At 36.7% G+C, this 21,538-nt stretch overlaps 1 pseudogene; it reads right to left on the bottom strand.

The window, feature by feature from the left end:
* Nucleotides 1-21,051: 21,051 nt before the first annotated feature.
* On the bottom strand, nucleotides 21,052-21,189 carry LOC118713871 (annotated as a pseudogene).
* Between the last annotated feature and the right edge of the window lie 349 nt (nucleotides 21,190-21,538).

Raw genomic sequence — 21,538 nt, 5'->3', positions numbered from 1 at the left:
TTTGGCTCAATGGATAGAGCGTCGGCTTGGGGACTGAAAGGTCCCGGGTTCGATTCCTGTCAAGGGCATGTACCTTGGTTGCGGGCATATCCCCAGTAGGGGGTGTGCAAGAGGCAGCTGATCGATGACTCTCTCATCGATGTTTCTAACTCTCTATCTCTCTCCCTTCCTCTCTGTATAAAATCAATAAAATGAAAATATAGTAAAAAAAAAAAAGTTAATAACCAAATTTTATTAAGAAAGTATACAACTCAAAAAACAAAAGTATACAACTCAATACTAAAAACACACAAACAATCCAATGAAAAAAATGGGCAAAGGACCTAAATAGACACTTCTCCAAACAGGACATACAGATGGCCAATTGGCATATGAAAAGATGTTCAAAGTCCCTAATCATCAGAGAGATGCAAATTAAAACCACATGAGACATCACCTCACATCTGTCAGAATGTCTACCATCAATAAATCAGCAAATGGTGGTGAAAATGTGAAGAAAAGGAACCCTGGTGCGCTGCTGGCGGGCATGCAAATGGGGGCAGCCACTGTAGAAAGCATTTTGGAGTTACCTCAAAAAATTAAAATCAAAACTGCCTTATGACCCAGTGTTTCCACACCTGAGAATGCATTCAAAGAAACCCAAAACACTGATTCGAAAGAATATATGCACCCCTATGTTCCTAAGGAGTCTTTTGTTGGCTACAGCCTGGAGCTATTAACTTATTAACCTCCATAGTCCCTTCCTTACACTCCCTGGAGGGCTGTAATTTAATTTAGGATGTCTCCCAATGTTTTCCTTATCACTTAAATATCAGTATCAAACTTCTTCAAGTTACAAAATGTGAAGAGCTGAAAGGGACCAAAAAGCCCATCAAAAATATGTAGTAAATGAGATGTCAATATAAAGTGTAAACCTCTGAAAAAAATAACTTCTTTGCCATGTTAAATCCTCTTATTAACCTCCACGGTCTCCTCTATTGACTGATTTTTCTTAAAGTAAGTAACCCCTGTCCTGATCCTTTCAAATCAGCACTTCTAGGATTTCTCTTCTCTTCTTAGAATTTGGCCCATGTCTGTGCTCTCCCTGTTTTGGGACTTAAATAGGTCACAGTTTCTGTCAGAGCCAATCTTCCCATGTATTGGCTGACCAGTCAAACGGTTGCTAGTGGAGTGAGTCTTTGGAGTTCTTTGTCTGCCTCCTTAGTGGATGGGAAACTAAAGCAATATGAGACTTTGTTTCCATTACTTTGTTTTCTCCATTCTGGGGGGGGGGGGGGAGGAAATATATATATATATATATATATATATATATATATATATGTGTGTGTGTGTGTGTGTGTGTGTGTGTGTGTGTAAATTCCATTATATAAAGGTTGCTTTTGCTCTATAGATTTTTTTCTGTAAAAAAAATATATTTTTTTTAATTGACTTCAGAGGAATAAAGAGGGAGAGAGAGAGAGAAACATCCATGACAAGAGAGAATCATGGAATCGAACCTGGGACCTTTCAGTTCCCAGGCCGACGCTCTAGCCATTGAGCAAAACCAGCCAGGGCAACAGTATATTTCTTTTCTGTTATGTACTGTGCCTTCAGTTTGTTTTATTCTATTATGCCTAGATCTTAAATTTCTTTGGGGTTTAATGCATTTAAACTCTGAGGTACATATTGACTTATAATATAATTAGTTGTTTATTAACCTCATCTAATTTTGTGGGAGAATTTATGCAATTTAGTTGATATTTCATTCTTTCCCTCAAATAGTATTTTTAAGAGGATGTAAATCTTCTGGGCAATTTTAAATTGATTAAAGTACTTTACATTTTAATAAATAGTACTATCTCAGAATAAATTTAAGATCTTGTCCTAGTCTCTAAAACATAATCTTCAGATGAATTTGATTAAAGATAACCTATTTCCTATGTATTACATATCATCTAGTTAGAAAATCAATCTGTTTTTGGCTTAAAGGCACTAATTTTTTTTTTTAATTGGTGCTTTATGCTCACTTGAAAACTGCCTTTTTTTTAAATCTCTTTTAGTATAAACTACCATTAAAAACACCAAGCTGGGCAATAGTGATCAATTTCATGTTATTACAATATTGTAAGGTATTACTGTTGAATATTGTTTTTGTAGAGACAAAGAAATTAAAATCAACCACTTGGTCAATGTGACCATACGAGTGGCAGAACTAGAGTTTCTAATATAAAGGCAGTCATTAATCTTTTCATTGTGTCAATACGACCTACAAAAGTCTACCCCAGAGAGTCTCCCCTAATGAGAAATTAATTTCAAATATTTGTCTGGATGGTACTTCACAGTACATGATTCAACCAACAATATAATATAGGTTATAACTCAGCATCATTGTGTTTTTGAGTTGCAAATTCAATTATAAAGTCCCTTTGTTTGTGCCCAGCACAACTTGACTCTCTTGAGTCACTTATTCAATTTCTTTATCCCTCCCTCATTTTGAACCTTTAGAGTCTCTAAATGTTCAAATACTTTTCACAGTCTCATCTTCTAATATACACAACTTTGAACCGCCTTTGCAGAATGAAAATCAAAAATTGACTCTGTTTCTGGTAGTTCTCGTCCCCATGAAATTATGTCTTTTCATGGATCATTTTCACAGAGCACTATAATATCCCATGCCTTCTTAGTCTGGCAGTGAACTTAAGCAGGAGAGATGACACTCATTAAAAAATATATAAATTGTTTATATGTGAATTTTAATAGGGACCACATCTTTAGATTTTAACAATCCCCTAGAGGAAAAGTAACTTCATTATTCCACAAAACACTTAATTCCAATTAAACAGCAATCCAGGTTTTATCATGTATACACATTGGGGAGCTGAAGATAAAGGTTTCTCAACAAATAGGTAAAGAGGGAAAAGGAAGAAATATAAAAAGTAAAAGAAGGAAGGGGAAAGGACTAACATTTTCACTACTCAAAAACATTTCTTAAGCACCCACTTGTGTGGGATAGATAGAAAGAATTACCTTCTAAAACACTTAAGATTAAAAATTTTATTCAAAAAAGTATTTAATAGTCATTAATATTTAATTGAATATTTACTAATAAATAGAACCTTTTAGTTGAAATATAGTGGCAACCATACTTTGGTAAAAACTGCTGTTTGAAGTTTAACCCTTCTAGTTTAGCTCTTGCACCTGATTAAACACGGGGTGGGATGGGGGGGGGGGGGGGAGCTATTTACCTTAGCTTTCAGGTGGAGACTTAGAGTCTAAGGCAATTTTCCCTTGCCTGGGACCAGGAGCACAGGAGAGTAATTCCCACTAACTCAATAACCTTCAGAGATAGAAACTGTAGATAACCTCTGAGCTCTGCTTCTATAGGCTATTGCAAGATAGGGCCACATTCCAATGTCCAGCAGGATGTGACTAGCAACGACCCTGTGGGCTGACCCCAGTCTTTAGAATGTAGTCTGTAAGATTTAGAATTTAGAACAAAGAAAAATTCCTGTGGTTTAAACCTTTAAAAGGGACTTCCTACCCCTGAAACGGGCAGTCATGTGGAGACCACCTGCATGTGGTGCTCTCGCGTCTGTCCTGGCCAGATATTTCAATACATCTTTGCCTGCTTTTTAATTAATCATCAGCCTTCGGTGGTCTTATTTTGAACCCAGGGTTCGACCCCATAACATTAGTGTGACTTTATTAGTTAATTTAAAAATTGATACAGGGCCAAGAGAAATCGAACAAGGATTAAAGTTTATAAAAAATGATAGTTAAAAACGAGCTCCCTAAAACTGGATTCTGGCAAACAATTCTCAGAGGTAGAAGGTGCAGCTGTGCATTTGTGCCTGAAATCACTCTATCAGCTAATTTTAGACTGCACTTATCAGTAATGATGGTATCTCATTGTTCTCATTTTTTTTAATTCTATATTATTCATTATTCCTGCTGTGACAGTTAAATTGTTCTCAAATTTACCATAGTCAAAAAAGTTTAAAATTACACATGTGTATAATTTTGTTTCTAGAACTTTGGAAAATTGATGATGGTGATGATGGAAAGCTTACTCCTGACTTTTGACAAGTTTAGGTTGGACCGCTGCCAAAAAAAGATTTTCCAAGTGCATAATGCCAGTGTTTTTTATATGCTCAAGGAGATGACTTTAACATATGTCATAAAGTCCTCTCTCACTACACTGGACATAAAATAGATTGTTACTGTGTATTATTAATGGTACTATTACTATTATTATTTATTACTATTTTGAGGTTGTGTTTTAATGAACATGGGAAAATAGTAGCCTAGAAGACTAAAATGTCCCATCTTGTTATGCTTCCTCTGGAGAGTTTAGTGAATAGTAGGACTAGCTTTACTTGATTTTGTAAATACTTAGTTAATTGCTTATTCTGCCCATCGGACTGCACACTACTTGAGGGGTAATATCTTTGGTAAGTCTCTCATTCTCAGCATCCCAGTTCAGTGCCTGTTATATAATAGATACCTGCGAAACTTTTGTTGAGGAAATGAAATGGATGCTTCTGTATATTTTTCCTATAGGTAAGTCTGTGAAATCTTTAAAATCTCTAGGAAAATTGATAAAGATAATTTTACATGAAGAAAAAGTACTTTGTGTAAAACGTTTCTATTGTGTGATTAAACTTCAAGTAATATATCTTCTTTCCCACACCAGAATTTTATTTTGAAGTCGTGCATTTAAAAAAAAAATGTATTTCATTGATAGTTTTTACAGAGAGGAAGGAAGAAGGATAGAGAGTTGGAAAAATCAATGAGAGAAAAACATGGATCAGTGCCTCCTGCACACCCCCCACTGGCGATGTGCCCTCAACAAGGTATATCCCCTTGACTGGAATAGAACTGGGACCCTTCAATCCGCAGGCTGATGATCTATCCACTGAGTCAAACCAGTTAGAGTGAAGGCATGCATTTTTTTATGTTTTATTCAATGTTCTATCCTTAATATCTATATATGCTTAGTACCTCAATATTTGTTAAATACATTGATGGGTGAATTTCAAGAGTATCATTATCTGGCTCTATTAGGCATGTGCAGATAGTATCTATACAATTCATTATTTCAAATTTATTAAAGACATAACAGTCGCTTCGCTGAATAATAAGGATACATTTTTTTTTCATCCAAAATTGTATTCCTATTTTTGAGGATCAAGAAACTCAGTTGGTCAAGTAGTGCTTAAAATTTTCTAAATTAGGACATTTAGATGATTTCTCAGAAAGGGTATCATAAAATGAAAAACAAACAGAAAGATCTGTTTGGCATAGTTATTTGCTTGCTTCTTTCAGTTTTTAATATTTTGAGATCATGTATAAAGTTTTCATTTCTAAATTTTTATTAAATATAGCATAATCCCTGGCATTGATGCTCACAAAGTATTTAGCATATGCTATGTATCAGGCATACCATTAAGGTCTTTTTCTCACTAATGCAATCCTCAAAAATACCTGTATTACAGAACATTAAGTTAATCTCAAAAAGATTAAGTAACTTGCCCAAATTCACACAGCAAATAGGAAATAAAGACTGGATTATAGTTGAGGCCCAAATGATCATTTTCTTTTCTTTTCCCCATGCTATCACTCAGTAAATATCAACTTACTTTATTTGGATTTATTTAACTTGTGAGTAATTAATATCCAAGATCTATATTTATTGTGTGAAAGGCATACAAAATATTTATTTAATTTTGCTCAGGCAACCCACCACAGTACCGCCACCAAGTACCCTGGGACTCCCTCTTTGGGATGATCAATCACAGGGCTCCACAGTTGATCACCCCAAAGAGTTAGGCCCTGCCCAACTGACCAGGGCTCCACAATCAATCACCCCTGCAAAGAGAACCCTAGGCTACCCGATTGATCACCCTGCCAAATGGTGGCCTGGGCCTCCCTCTGCAGAGTGATCATGGGGTGATGGCTGAGCCCCCGACCAATCATATCACACCCACCTTGGCTGGCCTGGTGCCAGTGGGTATCATAGCATAGTCGTCTGGATAGTAGTTCCACTGTTAGGCTGTTCAGTAGATTTGCATATTACGCTTTTATTATTATAGATTATGTAATCACATGTGTCACATCCTGTCACTCTTGCTATATTTTGTTAGTTAAAAACAATCCACAGGTCCTGCCCACATTCAAGGAGAACATATTATACAAGGTACAAGGGTACACACAAATGTCGGTATCATGGGAGCTACTTTAAAGTTTGTCTGTTATGATTGTCATCACTGATTTATAAGCCTGTTTTCTCTGCTTGCCCGCAAGTGAAGTAATGTCAAGGAGCATGTCTATGTATGCCCAGTAGCTAACACTCTATGTTTGGTATATGACACTTAAAACATGATTCACTACCGAAAGTCTACTTCTGACACACATTATTTTATGACACTTTAATCAAGGAAACATGACTAATTCATCACATAGACCCTTCCTAAAGCTATAGCATTTTTGTTATAATTGTTATAGCCATTTGTAAAAATGATCTGCAATAAAATTTGTGTATTTACTAGAAAACTAAGCAATCTGAGCCAATGAATGAACAGAAAGTGTATGCCATATTAAGATGTAGTCAATCTATTTACATATATTTTAGAAAAATGCATTTTGGAATATCTTAATTTTTAATATTTCTTGCTATCCAAAACAAAAATATTGTGACTATACAGAGTAAGAAGCAATTTATTTTCCATAAAAATATTTAAAATTGTAGCATCTAAAACCTAATGAATATAACAATATGATATAGCAAAGTGTTATGGATAATATTAACCTTTTGCCCTCATTTCTTGGTTACTACTATGATAATGTTATGTCTGAGATTTTTAGAAATGCATTATTAGTGTGATACATGAGCTAAGATAGCAGCAGTACTATGCATTCTTGTTAACTATTTTAAAAAGAAAAGAGATGCTGTATATTCATTACCAGAGAATAGCTACTTGTATAATATTTAGTTGCCATAGCAATTTAGGTAATTAACAAGCTTGGTTTGTATTACCCAGATGCTAAAGGAAATTCACACACAGAAATGTAAATCGTGCTCTGAGGCTGTCCTGTATGCTCCAGAGGGGGAAAGAACATTATTTTACAGAATCCCTCTCAGATAAATTAGGTAATTAAAAGTTGTGTTGATGGATTTTAAATGCTTACATATACACTTCAGGTGAAAGTGGTACCTTTATGAGAACAGAGAGTCTACATTCTGAATTTGCATTTACAATATAATAAAGAGGTTCAGCTTTAAAATGTAATTACATTAAATAACATCAGTAGAGTATTGCAGTTGACACAAGAAATTCATTTTCTTGATTTGTCATTTCCATTTGTACATTGATAGCTGTGAGTCAACTGATGTCATTCAGCTTCCAGGCTACAGAACTGAATGTACTTTGGGCTCTAGGAGTTTCATTTATAGCTGATGGGACCACCTGACAAAAATGTTCATAGAGCTGAGAGCCTCAAGTAATTGACTACACTTCATAATAGTTTTTCTATATAAAAAGACCCACTTTTTACATTTATTTATTTATTGTGCTTTTTAAGACTTCATCAACATAACTGTGCTTCTAGAAATACACACATGTTGGTTACTAAAATGCAATTTAAGTTTAACTTATTTTACATGATTTAGACTAAAATCTTGGTACATTGTTTAAACATTAAAAAAATAAAAGACTTGCCAATCTATTTATTTTTCATCTAGTACAAATATATATAAAAGATCCTCCAAATGCTGCCAGAGTAGGTATCAAGAACACTGAGAAATTAATCTTTGGTTTGTCTGAAAAATAACACATGTTCACTATAAAAGTTTATAAAAACAATAGGTACAACAAAGAAGTGTTGCAATGTTTCAACACCAGTTTAAAAAGTTCAATAAACTGGCTGATGAATGCTGAAAAGTGGGGAGAGCCTATGTAATTATAAATAAAAAAGCAGTTGTAGTATAAATGGCCTGTTCATTTTTATTAATGAATATTTATTGAATTATGTCCTGTGTTAGGCAATAGATACCTAGTATTTTCTACATACCAGGCACAAAACTAAGCGCTTTAATATTATATTACTTTTCACAATCTATACTATCTATAACAATAAAAGCATAAATATGCTAATTAGACCAAAAGTCCTCCCAGACATCCTCGAGACGACCTTCCAGATGAAGCCAGGGCCACAAGAGAAGCCCAGGTCCCAGGTGCCAGGGGGAAGCTCAGATCCCATGCCAGAGGGAAACTGGTGCTGGCACCCGGGGGAAGAAAGGCCTACACTTGCACAAATTTCATACACTGGGCCTCTAGTAATCTTATAAGGTACACTGCCGTTATCGTGCCCATTTGGCAGATAAGAAAATCTAGGCTTAGGAAGGTTAAATCTAGACTTATGCAGGCTACTAATTAATGGAACCGGAATTTCAACTGTATTCCTCTGACTACAGAGCACATGTCTCTAAATATTATGCAGAACTAGCATATTACGGGAGCAAGAGTTTTAGTTTCATTGCTCCAGGCCCTTTGGAGGCATCTTATCTAACTTTCAGTTTTGGCTCCCTGCTCTTTGTTTCTTCTATTGTCCCATGATTCCTAATTCTCTTTTTCTGATTTGAAAAACTAAAAAAAAGAAAAACATTTCATCAATAAGTATACCCCAGGACCTTGGAATGAAAAGCACAGGAAGCCTTATTTATTTATTTATTTATTTTAAAATATATTTTTATTGATATCAGAGAGGAAGTGAGAGGGAGATATAAAAATATCAATGATGAAAGAGAATCATTGATCAGCTGCCTCCTACATGCCCCACTCTGGGAATCAAGCCAGCAACCCGGACATGTGCCCTTTACCGGAATCGAACGTGGGACCCTTCAGTCTTCATGCTGATGCTCTATTCACTGAGCCAAACCAGCTAAGGCCAGGTAGTCCTATTTAGATTTCAATTCCGGCTAAAGAATTTATAAATTTCTGAGTGTTTCACTGTATAGTACTCCAATAGACAACTACATAGGAAATGAAAAAATGAGACAGAGTTTGGAAAGATATAAATAATTACTTTTATTCTGTTTATATTTGTTTTGTTGTAAGTTGTTAGTGTCTAACCTAAAGGTTGTTGCAGACATCTTGACAAAACTGTGGAAAAGTATTGTGAGGTAGAAATGGTGCCTTCTCTCTTAAAATTCAGTATGAAGCAGATAATGCATTAATTAATAAGCAAATCTGGCCCTGCTAACAATATTGAGGTACAATATTGAGGAAATATAAGAGTGGTATGGATGGCAGCAATAATGTGTCCCTGGTTAGCCATGTGTCAGTAGTTGCAAACTCATGATTTAGTGTGTTAATGGTTAAAAATAACAAAATGTTCTCCACTGTGTCCAGAAAGAATTAAAGAATTACTCTGTTCTGTCCAAGCATACTAAAAAAATAAATTAATTAATTAAAAAAATATAAATAAAAAAGCGAAACCATATACTTTTATAAATAATAATTGCATCAACTTACTGAACACGTACTAAACTTAGACACTCTGAGAGCTAATTGTGCATTGTCAAATGCTTATCATTCCATTATGAAGTACTTTTTATTATAAATTTACAGATTAAACTTAGTGAATGAATGCTATGGCATTTTTGCTTACCAGACTACCATTCTCCAATTTCCCAGATTGGCAGCCATTAGGGCAGAAACTTGCATTTATGATGTTAACATATCTCAGGTTCTCAAATAATTATAGATCCTTGGACTGTAGCATCTAAAAACCAATGAATATAACATCATGATTATACAATAGATAGTAAAGTGTTAACAATAATATTTGTCCTTTGCCCTCATTTCTTGGTTATCAGTTTCATGAATCAATGAAGAACTGGCTCAGAAGCTTGGTTTTATGTTCCCCCTTCCCTTGCCTTCAAACTCTTTCAGGGTTGGAGTGATCTTTTGGGCAACATCTTTCAAAAGTATTTAAAATCAGATACTACACCCACTTGTGGCAAGGAATGGAGAGCAGATAGGGCACACAGCAGACTGGGAAGAATGAGGCTGGGGGAGAAGATACATGGGAGAATTAGGGCTTTGAAGGGCTTCTGCATCCACCAGGGAACTAGAGAGCCGCATGCATGTCTATGGATGGATACATGCCCAGGAAAGACCTAGGAGAACTCTTTGCTTGTACTTCTGGCTACACTGGACTGGCATACGAAAGTCAAAGGCAGTTAGTTATAGGCATCTTGGAAAAACATTGAAGGAATGTCATAGCTCAAAAGCAATCTACAAAGAAAAAGAGAACATGTTTTCTTCATTTTGTTTTTCTTTTTTTTGCTCCAGAGATTTCAGAAAATCTCTATCAGGTCATTGGCTGACTGCTAAGCTGATAGAATGGAGACTTCAGTGGCCACATATGAAAAGAAATATAGTCTTTGCAAAAATAATTTGGAAAAGCCACTTAACAAATGGGTGACTGTAGACAACTAAAGAGTAACAGTGTAAAACTAGTGAGGGTGGGGAAAGGAGAATCTGATTTTTTAGCATTATCTTACCTAATAATAAACATGTAAATTTACCATACCTTCACTATGCCCTCAGCCAATCAGAGTGACTATGCAAATTAACCCAAACAAGATGGCATTAATTTGCATACATAGGTGCCCAGCATCTGTGTCCCAGGAACATCCTGGCATCCAGGTCATTGTGAGGTAAGACCTGGGCAGGAGCGGACCCCCAGTGATACATCACAGGGAGCTGGGGCTCCACTCCTACTCAAGGCCAAGGTGAGGCTTTTGACCTGGTGCAGGAGCGGACCCCCTGCAATAGATTGCAGGGAGCTGGGGGGTCTGCTTTCAGCCTGGGCAGGAGCAGACCCCCTGCGATAGATTGCAGGGAGCTGGGGGTCCGTTCCTGCACAAGAGGCTCTCAGCCTGGGCAGGCCTGGGCAGGCCTGGGCAGAGGTAGAGCCAATTATCAGAGGGAGCTGGAGGGCCCCTGCCCAGGCCTAAAGCTGTAGCCAGAGGAATTAGGCCTGGGCAGGGCCCAGCCTAAGATTGGTGTGAACTATAGAGGAAACACCTTTTCTGACTGCACATTGGCTAAGTGGCTAAGCTTCCTGTATGCCACTGGTAATATTCTTAGTAACTTGGGTAATAAGAATCCAAAAAAGAGATCTAGGGCTTTTCCACCACACTTCTGGAGAAAAAAAATGAAGGTCCACTGCTGGAGAGCTAAGAAATGTCATATCCTGCCCTAGTTCAATTCCTAGTCAGGACATGTGTTTTTCTCTCTCATGATTTGACTCAGTGAACAATGCCTCGGCCTGCTGACCACAGTGTCTGGGTTCAGTTTTGATCAAGGGAATGTACTTAGGTTGCAGGTTCCTCCCTGGCCAGGGCCCAGATCAGGGCTCACGCAGGAGGCAACCAATCAAAGTGTTCCTCTCACTTTGGTGTTGCTCTCTGTCTTTCCCTTCCTCTTCCACATTTTCTAAAAGTCAATGGAAACATATCCTTAGGTGAGGAGAAGAAAGAAAAAAAAGGAAGGAAGGAAGGAAGGAAGGAAGGAAGGAAGGAAGGAAGGAAGGAAGGAAGGAAGGAAGGAAGGAAGAAATGGAGAAAGGGAAAAAGAGAGGGAAAAAGAGAGGGGGGGTAGGGAGAGAGAGGGGGAGGGATGGAGGGAGGGAGGGAGAGGGGAAAAAAGAGAGAGAGAGAGAGAGAGAGAGAGAGAGAGAGAGAGAGAGAGAGAGAGAGAGAGAGAGAGAGAGAAATGCATATCCTATAAAAGACACATCTTGAAAATGCTTAAAGAAGGTTGTCTTTTTCTCTTGGTGAAGGGACTGCTGTCCGTGTTGATGAAAACACCTTGCTGACTGTGGTGACTGGCAATGGCTGCAGCAGCGGGGTGATGGGGCTGGTACCTTCCCCTGATCAGCCAGATTGCCTTCCACAAAGGCGGGCCAGACTGCAGCTTAGGCCTTGGGGAGCAGGCCTCAGCTGTTAGTAGGACGTCCCCTGAAGGCTTCCAGTATGTGAGAGGGGGCAGGTTGGGCTGAGTGCCCCCCCCCAGTGCATGAATTTCATGCACCTGGCCCCTAGTCACATTATAAAACTCAAATTTTCCCAGTTTTAACCAAAAAATAAAAATCTGAGACTAGAAAAGTAGAGCCTATTAAACAACAACAAATAAAAATAGAATAAAAATCACAAGACAGAAAAAAGAAGAAAGGAGGGAGGGAAGGAAGGAAGGAAGGAAGGGCAGAAATCATCCTTGAAGAAACCCAGACATTGGAGTTAACAAATATTTTAATAAATTCTTAATTATGTTTAAAGAGTTAAAGGAAACCACTGAAAAAAGTCAAAGCAACACAGAAGAATAATTACAGAGCAACTAATTTATAAAACAAATAGAGACTATCAATAAAGAAATATAAATTATTTTTAAAGAACCAAGTAAATATTCTCAGCTGAGAAGTACAAAGCTGAAGTTAAAATTTTATTTCAGGAGTTGAACAGCAGATTTGAGCATGCAAAAGAAAGAATTAGCAGCCCTGGAAAGTGTGGAGTAGTTGGTTAAATGTCGTCCCATGCACCAAAGGATCACTGGTTCAATTCCCAGTCAGGACATGTGTTTTTCTCTCTCTCTCTTTTTCTCTCTCCCTTACTCCTTCTCTGAAATCAATGCAAATATATATTTAAAAAAAAATAAAGAATTGGTAGACTTAAACATAGAATCAAATCATATATCTGATAATGATCTAAAATTGCAATATATGAAGAACTCTTACAACTCAACAACAAAGAACCAACAGCTTAATTAAAATATAAACAAAGGACTTTGATGACTTAAGTAGATGTTTTCTCCAAAGAAAATATATAAATTGTCAACAAGCAGATGAAAAGATGCTCAACATCTTTAGCTAGTAGCTAAATGCAAACAAAAACCACCATGAGAAAATATTTTACATTTACTAAGGATAACTACCAAAAACATGGAAAATATCATGTATTCATGAGGATATGGACAAACTGGAATCTTTCTACACTTGCTGATAGAAATGTAAGATGATGCTACCACTGTGGAAAGCAGTTTGGCCATTCCTCAATAAGTTAAACACAAAATTACCATGTGTTTCAGCAATTCCACTCCTGGATACATACCCCAAATAATTGAAAACATATGTTCAAATAAAAACGTGCACATGAATGTTCATAGCAGCACTATAGCCAAATCAAGAAAATCAAGTAAATGAACCAAGTGTCCATAAATTGATGAATGCATAAACAAAACATGGTACATCCAAATACTAGAATATCATTCAGCCATAAAAAGGAATGGAGTATTTTTAAGTACTAAACATGATGGACCTTGAAAACATTAGGCCAAGTGAAAGAAACCAGACATAAAAACCCACATGTTGTAGGATTCTATTTATATGAATATCCAGAATAGGCAAATCCACAGAGACAGAAAGCAGATTAATGGTTACCAGGGACTGAAGTAGGAGAAAATGAGAAGACTGCTTAAAGTGTATGGGGTCCCAATTTCAATGCCAGATAGTTCCTTATAAGGGGGGACGGGGGTAAGGGGAAGAGATCAACCAAAGGACTTGTGTGCATACATATGGGCCTAGCCAGTGGCCATGGACAACGGGGGGGGGGGGGCATATCTAGGGAGGGGTTTGGGATGGGAATGGGGGAATAAGGACAATTATGTGAGATCATAATCAATAAAAAATAAATAAATAAAGGACACCTTTTAAAGAAACCAACAACAACAACAACAACAACAAAAGTGTATGGGGTTTCCATTTGGAATGATGGAAATATTCTGAAACTAGGTAATGGTGATGGTTGTGGAACACTGTAAATGTACTAAATGTTGCTAAAAGTAAACTTGGGTTATGCATATTTTACCATAAAAAAATATTTAAAGCAAGTTAGAAGAAAAAAATGAAAATAATTTGGTAGTTTCTTAGAGGAATGGAGCATAGAGATATCATTGATTCAAAATAAGAAAAACAAAATGAGCCCAAGTAATTATTAGCTGGCACCATCTACTTACAAAAATTTTTATGGGAACTAAGCAAAACAAAAATATGTGAAAAATTATTAAATTTTATGGGGACTAAGTAAAACAAAAATAAGTGAAAAATTACTAAGTTCTGGTGTAGAACTTAACCCATAGTTTATTTTCTATAAATTTTTATTTACTCAACTTTTTTAGTTAAAGCTATCTATAATATTTTGTTATTACTTTTTGGTCATTGTTTTATAATTATCAAGTTATTTCATAAAGCATGTTAATTACAAGTGCTGACATTGTCCAAGTTTAAATCTGGGCTTACTTTATTCTGTGATCTTTATAAAATTTGCTTTACCTCACTCTGCCTGTTTTGCTTATTTATAAAATTAACAATCATTTTATAAATTACTTATGAGTAATGAGCAGTAGGGTAGAAAAATGTATAACAAATTTTAACACAAGTCTAGGCTCTTAAATCATCATTCAAATATTATTATTTTACTACTACTAATAATAGAAATGTATTTCTATTGTCATATTTTACTCCTGCTTTGTGTTAAACAAAGAAAGTAATTCAAACTTTGAATAGGAAGATAAATTAGTTATTTTAATTAAATTATTTATATCCTTCCTGTCTCATTCCAAATAAGAAAATGCCCTTCCTATCTGGTTTCCATTCCTTCTGTTTTGCTTCCTGACACTTGCATCACCTCCCCCCCTCCTTTTATCGCCGCTTTAGCTTTACAACCTAGTGCCATAGGCTGTCCATCTTTTCATTCCCCTTGTTTTGCAGGGCATTATCCATAATAATTCCTTCTCAAGGGCATGCACCAGTGATCATGCATTAACTCCATCTTGCCTGCCATAGGTTTATAAATTACTGCTTATTTAGGAGAATGCATAAGATATAAACTAGATTTTTTAGTCATAATATTCTATGACTTTATTGAAATATGGTGAATAAAATCACTTTTGCTAAGTTCTAAATTTTCTAGTTGGGTAAAGAAAAAGAAAACAGGCATACTTCAGATGCCTTACTTATAGCATCTCTACCACTGGACCATGTAAAAGTCACATGGACATAAAAGTAGATATGTAATGTAGAAATAGACAGTGAGTCAGAACAATTTATTCCAAAAGCTGTGTGCATAAACTCTTGGATTGTAGAAAAGAAACTTCTCAATAGTCCAACTGGGAAAATAATTTGATAATGCGCCACAAATTGTTGAAAGTTGGCCCCTCTCTAGACACCTTGTTGAGAAATATATATTGTATATAATTTTGAAGTCCTAAGAAAACTAAAATTTTATCAATACATACCCAGAGAAGGGCTATAATAGAAATACAAAATTTGAGCATGCCCCAGAAAAATAAGGCTGCATTTTTAAAGATTCTAAACAAATTCTTGAGTTTTACTCTGAGTAATAATGAAAATAAGCTAAAGTGTTTACAATTGTTTTAAAAAACAGAGACATGTAGCACTTTCAAGCCAGCACCAAACCATGAGATTCTCTCAGGACAACTGGCAAGGTGCCACAAGACCTGGGGCAAGAGAAAGCCCTACCACAAGAAGCGAAAACATAAGCTGGGATGCCCTGTACGGCTTGGGACATGCCCCTGGCCCAGCAGACAGGAGCCCAGCGGGCGCTGGGTGGGGATGAGCTCTGAGCCACTGCCACCAAGCGGACAGACTCTGGGCCAGGGGCTGCTCAGAGCCACTGTGCCCTGTGCGGCTTGGGACACGCCCCCGGCCCAGTAGACAGAAGCCCAGCTGACAGAAAGCAGGGCCACTGGGCTGGGGGTACACCCCCCAGCAGTGTGGCTTGGTCCATGCCCCCAGCCCAGTGGACAGAAACCCTGCAGACACAATGCAGGGGATCCTCTGTGCATGAGCTTCAGAGGAAACACCTTTTCTTTTTCTTTTTTAAAAATATTTTATTGAGTTTTCACAGAGAGGAAGGGAGAGAAATAGAGAGCTAGAAACATCGATGAGAGAAAAAAACATCAATCAGCTGCCTCCTGCACACCTCCCATTGGGGATGTGCCCACAACCAAGGTACATGCCCTTTACCGGAATCGAACCTGGGACCCTTCAGTCTGCAGGCTGATGCTCTAATCACTGAGCCAAATTGGTTAGGGCAGAAACACCTTTTCTGAAGACTCATTGGCTAAGCTCCCTGTAAGCTGTCTCTCACAGTGTTCTTGGTAACTTGAGTAATAAGAATGCAAGAAGGTGATCTAGGGTTTTCCCACCTCACTCCTGGAGGAAAAAATAAGGTCTGCTGCTGGAGGGGCTAAGAAATTTCATATCCTGCCCTAGCCGGTTTTGCTCAGTGTATAGAGCACATGTGTCAAACACAAGGCCCGCGGGCCAAATCCGTCCCGCCAGGCCTTGCAATGTGGCCCGCACCGCGCTGTCATCACTGCACTCCGCTGCGTTTCCATCACAATGACAGTTTATGACTGTTCAGTAAACCATTCGGCCAGCGATTTAGGCTGGATTTTAGATTTTGGCCCCTTCTCTGATTGAGTTCAACACCCCTAGTATAGAGTCTTGGCCTGCCGATCACAGGGTCTGGGTTCAATTCTGATCAAGAGCATGTACCTAGGTTGCAGGCTTCTCCCTGGCCAGGGCCCAGGTCAGGTCTCATGCAGGAGGCAACCAATCAAAGTGTTCCTCTCACACTGATGTTTCTCTCTGTCTTTGCCTCTCTCTTCCAAGCTCTCTAAAAATCAATGGAAACATATCCTCAGGTGAGGATAAAAAACAAAGAAAGAAATGTCATATCCTATGAAAGACACATCTTGAAAGTGCCTAAAGAAAGTTCTCATTTTTTCATGGTGAAGTCCATGTTAATGAGAACACCTTGGCAGCTGTGACAGTGGCAGCAGCAGTAGGGTGATGGAGCTGGTGCCTTCCCCTGATCAGCCCAGTCAACTCCCACAGAGGTAGGCCAAACTACAGTTAGGCCCACTCCCCATCAGTAGGACATCTCTTGAGGGCTCTCAGTCTGTGAGAGGGGGCAGGCTTAGCTGAGGGACTTCCCTCACAAGTGCATGAATTTTGTGCACTGAGCCTCTAGTTGTTAATAAGTAGGATCTAAAAGAATAAAATACTTATGAATAAATTAAGGAGTTGTGAGATCTATACAGTGAAAACTATGCAGTGAAATGAAATATCAATATTGTTATAGCTTCTTAATCTATTTTAAACTAGAGATACACTTTAGTCCTTTTTTGTCTTTTATAATCTTCACTAGAGGCCCGAGGCATGAAATTCATGCAAGAGTAGAGCCTTCCTTCCCCCAGTTGCCTGCACTGGCTTCCCTCTGGCACCTGGGACCCAGGCACCCCAGGCTTCTTCTGGAAGGACATCAGATATACTTAGCATATTATGCTTTTATTATTATAGATTATTATAGATACTTGTGAAGAATATAAACATGTAATTCACAGGTTCCCCAATTTCAGTCTATCTATAGTTTTCTAATAATTACATTCATTTTATGCATTTTTAGCAAAAACATCAACCATAGAAATGATGTTGTACCCTTACCACAACATACCAAGAGGCATATGCTATAGATTTGTCCCATGCCTGGTGATGCTAGCTTTGATCACTTGGGTAAGGTAGTATCTGCTAGGTTTTTTGCATTATAACTGCTATTTTTCCTTTTTTTAATTAATATGCATTCTGTTGGAAGATGCTTCTAAAATTTGTGAACATCTTGCTTGTCATCAAACTTTCTCTTTTTAGTTTTATCAAACACTTGCATATTATTACAATAGTGTTTGCCAGTCATTGATTTTTTGAATTATTATTTCTTCTGCAATTAATAATTGCCATTCTACTGTAAAGATTTTCTTTCTCTACATTTAATTAATCAATTTATTTATACCAAAATGAACTCATGGATTCTAAATTATGAACTCATGGATTCTAAATAATCTATGAATTATGATCTATCAATAAATATAATTATTTATTGATGCTCAAATTGATCCAGATTTGATCAGTGGTATTTTCAAACTTGCTTCTGCGTGTTTTGACATACCATAATTTATTTCTTAATACTTCCCTACTTTCTAGAGCAAGATGTGCCAGGTTCATTGTGTACTCTCCCAGGTCCAGGACTAGAATCAACCATGTTGCCAATGAGTTTGAATGCATTTTAGTAGAGAATGCAACTGAGATTTCAAAATCTAAGTTCTATGTATATCTATCTATCTATCTATCTATCTATCTACCTATCCATCTATCCATCTGTCATTCTATCTGTCAATCTAAGCATGAAATAATACTGATACCTCAAATTTTAATTAAATGTCACAAAATTCATTCTAGCCTTCTTATTTGATGTATTTGTAATTCCTTTTACTGACAATGAGGAAATCTGATTCCTAAGAATATTTGCTCAATCTTAGAATATGCATTTAAGCCGAAACCGGTTTGGCTCAGTGGTAGAGCGTCGGTCTGCAGCTGAAAGGTCCCAGGTTCAATTCTGGTCAAGGGCATGTACCTGAGTTGTGGGCACATCCCCAGTAGGGGGTGTGCAAAAGGGAGCTGGTCGATGTTTCTCATCGACGTTTCTCTATATCTCTCCCTTCCTCTCTGTAAAAAATCAATAAAGTATATTTTAAAAAAAAAGAAAAAAACGAATATGCATTTAAGCTAACCCATACCTCTATGAAAAAAGATACTTATTAACAAATTTGATACTGTTTACAGTTTGATTCATTTTTTAACTTAATGGTATATTATCAAAATAATGGTTCTAGAGTTACTTGGGTTAATTCTTTCCTTCATCTTTTACAGGTGTACCGAATTTATACATTTGAAATACAATCTTATGTCTGTTTGTAATCCCTTGTTGATTTAATTTCTTTAACAAATATAACTTGGCTCTGATACTCAAAACTATAGAAAAAGTTTTACTCAGAGAAATGAGAGACCTCTTGACCCCCTCTTTCTCCTGTTTCTCCAGGCTTTGCACTTCATTTCAACACACCTTCTGAGAAGAATCAATCATTTGTTTTTTTCTTTTCTGGTTTTTTTTTTTTTTGTGTTTTTTTTTTTTTTTTTTTTTTTTTTTGCAAAAAATGAACACGTATGTGTATATTTTCTTATCCTCACTTTTTTTCACTTTTTCTTAAATTTAACAAATTTATTCTGTAAATTACTCTATCCCAATCAGCATTTGTCTTCATTGTCTAATTTCCATTGTGATTTTTTTAACTTATATTTTTTTGTTTATCACAATTTCAAACATTGGGATTTTACAATATGTATTTTGTAAGATTTCTATATTCTAAAATTTCTTAAGACTTTGTTTTGTTGTGAAGCATATATGGTCAATTTAGAAATGCTCTTTGTGTAATCATAAATGGTGTGAACCCTATAATTGTTAGGTACAATATTCCATATATGAAGTCTGTGAGTGTCTTTTGATCTGAAGTGAGTTTCTTGAAGACAGCATATGTAAAAGTCTTGTTATCTGTTCAGTTGCTCTGTATCTCAATTTGATTTGAAGTGATTGGTGATAGATATGTATTTATTATCATTTTATTATTCAAAATTGCTATCTTATTTTTTCTTCTTAAAGAAGACCTTTTAGCATTTCTTACAATATTGGTTTGGTGGTTGTGATCTCCTTTAGTTTTTTTTGTTTTTTGTGTTTGTTTTTTTTGCTGGGAAATTCTTTATATGTCTTTTATTCTAAAGGATAGTTTTACAGGGTAGAATAATCTTGGTTTTAAGTTCTTGCTTTTTATCACTTTAAATTTTTCATGACAATTTGTTCTGGCTGGCAAAGTTTTTGTTGAGAAATCATCTGACAGTCTTATAAGAACTGCATTGTAGTTAACTAACTGCCTTTCCCTTGCTGCTATTATTATTCTTTTTTGTCTTTAACTTTTGACATTTTAATTATGATGTGTCTTGATGTGGGTCTCTTTGGGTTCATCTTGTTTGGGGCTATAGTTACTTTCTTGACTTGGATGGCCATTTAATTCACCAGATTAGGGAAGTTTTACATCATTATTTTTACAAAGAGGTTTTTGATTGCTTGCTCTCTCTCCCCCTTTTGGCATCCCCATGATGCAAATTTTGGTACACATGAAGTTGAACTACAGGTTTCTCTTTCTCTCTCTCTCTCAGGGGTGGGGACCTTTTTCTTTTTGCTATTCTCACTGGACATTTATTTGCTTTCTTATATTCAAAATCACTGACTTGATTCTTTGCTTCATCTACTCTTCTGTTGATTCCTTGCATTCTATTCATTTCAGTGAATGTATTCTTTGTTTCTGACTGGTTCTTCTTTGTAGTATCCATGTCCTATTTTTATGCTGGTGAAGTTCTCACTAAGTTCCTTGATCATTCTTATAATCATTGTTTTGAATTCTGTATCTGTTAGTTTGCTCGCCTACATTTCATTTAGTTCTTTTTCTGGAGATTTATTCTGTTCTTTCATTTGGGACCTATTTCTTTGCCTTTTTCTTTTAGCTGCTTCCCCATATTTGTTTCTATGTCTTAGGCAGAGCTGCTATGTCTCCCAGATTTTGTAGAGTGGCCTTATGAAGTAGGTGACCTGTAGGGCCCATTGACACAGTCTCTCTGGTTATTAGAGATGGTCACTTCGAGTGTGCTACCATATGGGCTGTGTGCAATGTCCTATTGTAGTTGAGTCTTGATCACTATTGGCATGTCACTCTGATTAACCCCTATGCTGATTGGCTGTGAGAACTGACTTTGACAGCAACTGAAGAACTGCTCTGTGGGGGCCTAGCCTCAGAAACAGGGCTTCTTAGTTCAGTGGAGCTTTGGTGCTGCCTCTGATGTGTTTCACTCATAGAGGTTGTTGAGTTTTAATCTGGCATGGACTAAAGCTTTCCACTGTGTGCACTGGCTCTGGGTCCTCTAGGAGGTGCAATGTGAGACACTGCCAATGCCCTGGCCACATGGCGTGAGCTACAGAGTATCTGCAGATGGCTAGTACGTATCCTCTTAATGTGTTTTCAAATTATCAGTCACTTAAATTATTGTCTTTCTAATAACAAAACCACATATTAATTACTTGAGCCAATTTTGACATTTTTAAGCCGTGGCATAAGAATTTTAAACTGATAAGAAGAGATACTACACTTGATCTTAGCCAAAAGGCCAAGAAGCGATAGAATTTTAGATCATATAACATCAACAATGAAAAAGTAGTCACTGCTTGGGAGATAGTATGGGGGCGGGAGGAAGCTGTTGTGAACATTAAAACTTACTATGCTTACTATTTAGAATTAAGTAAGACAGCTTTTGAGTGTAGTAGGCCTTGGCAGTGGTGCAGAGTGGAGTGGATCGATGATGGGGAAAGGGGACATCTATAATACTTTCAAAATTAAAAATAAATTTTAAAAAAAGAAAGACTGTGTTTTGTGCTTTTAGTATACCATTTATTTATACTCACTGTGAAATCTATATTAATGCTGACTAACCCTAAAATAATAAATACTTTATATAGTGTAACTCTAAG

The sequence above is a fragment of the Pipistrellus kuhlii genome, unplaced genomic scaffold (assembly GCF_014108245.1).
Source record: "Pipistrellus kuhlii isolate mPipKuh1 unplaced genomic scaffold, mPipKuh1.p scaffold_m20_p_9, whole genome shotgun sequence".
In the NCBI taxonomy this organism is placed as follows: Eukaryota; Metazoa; Chordata; class Mammalia; order Chiroptera; family Vespertilionidae; genus Pipistrellus; species Pipistrellus kuhlii.
The sequence above is the reverse complement of the archived record's forward strand: the minus strand, read 5'-3'. Positions and strand labels throughout refer to the sequence as shown.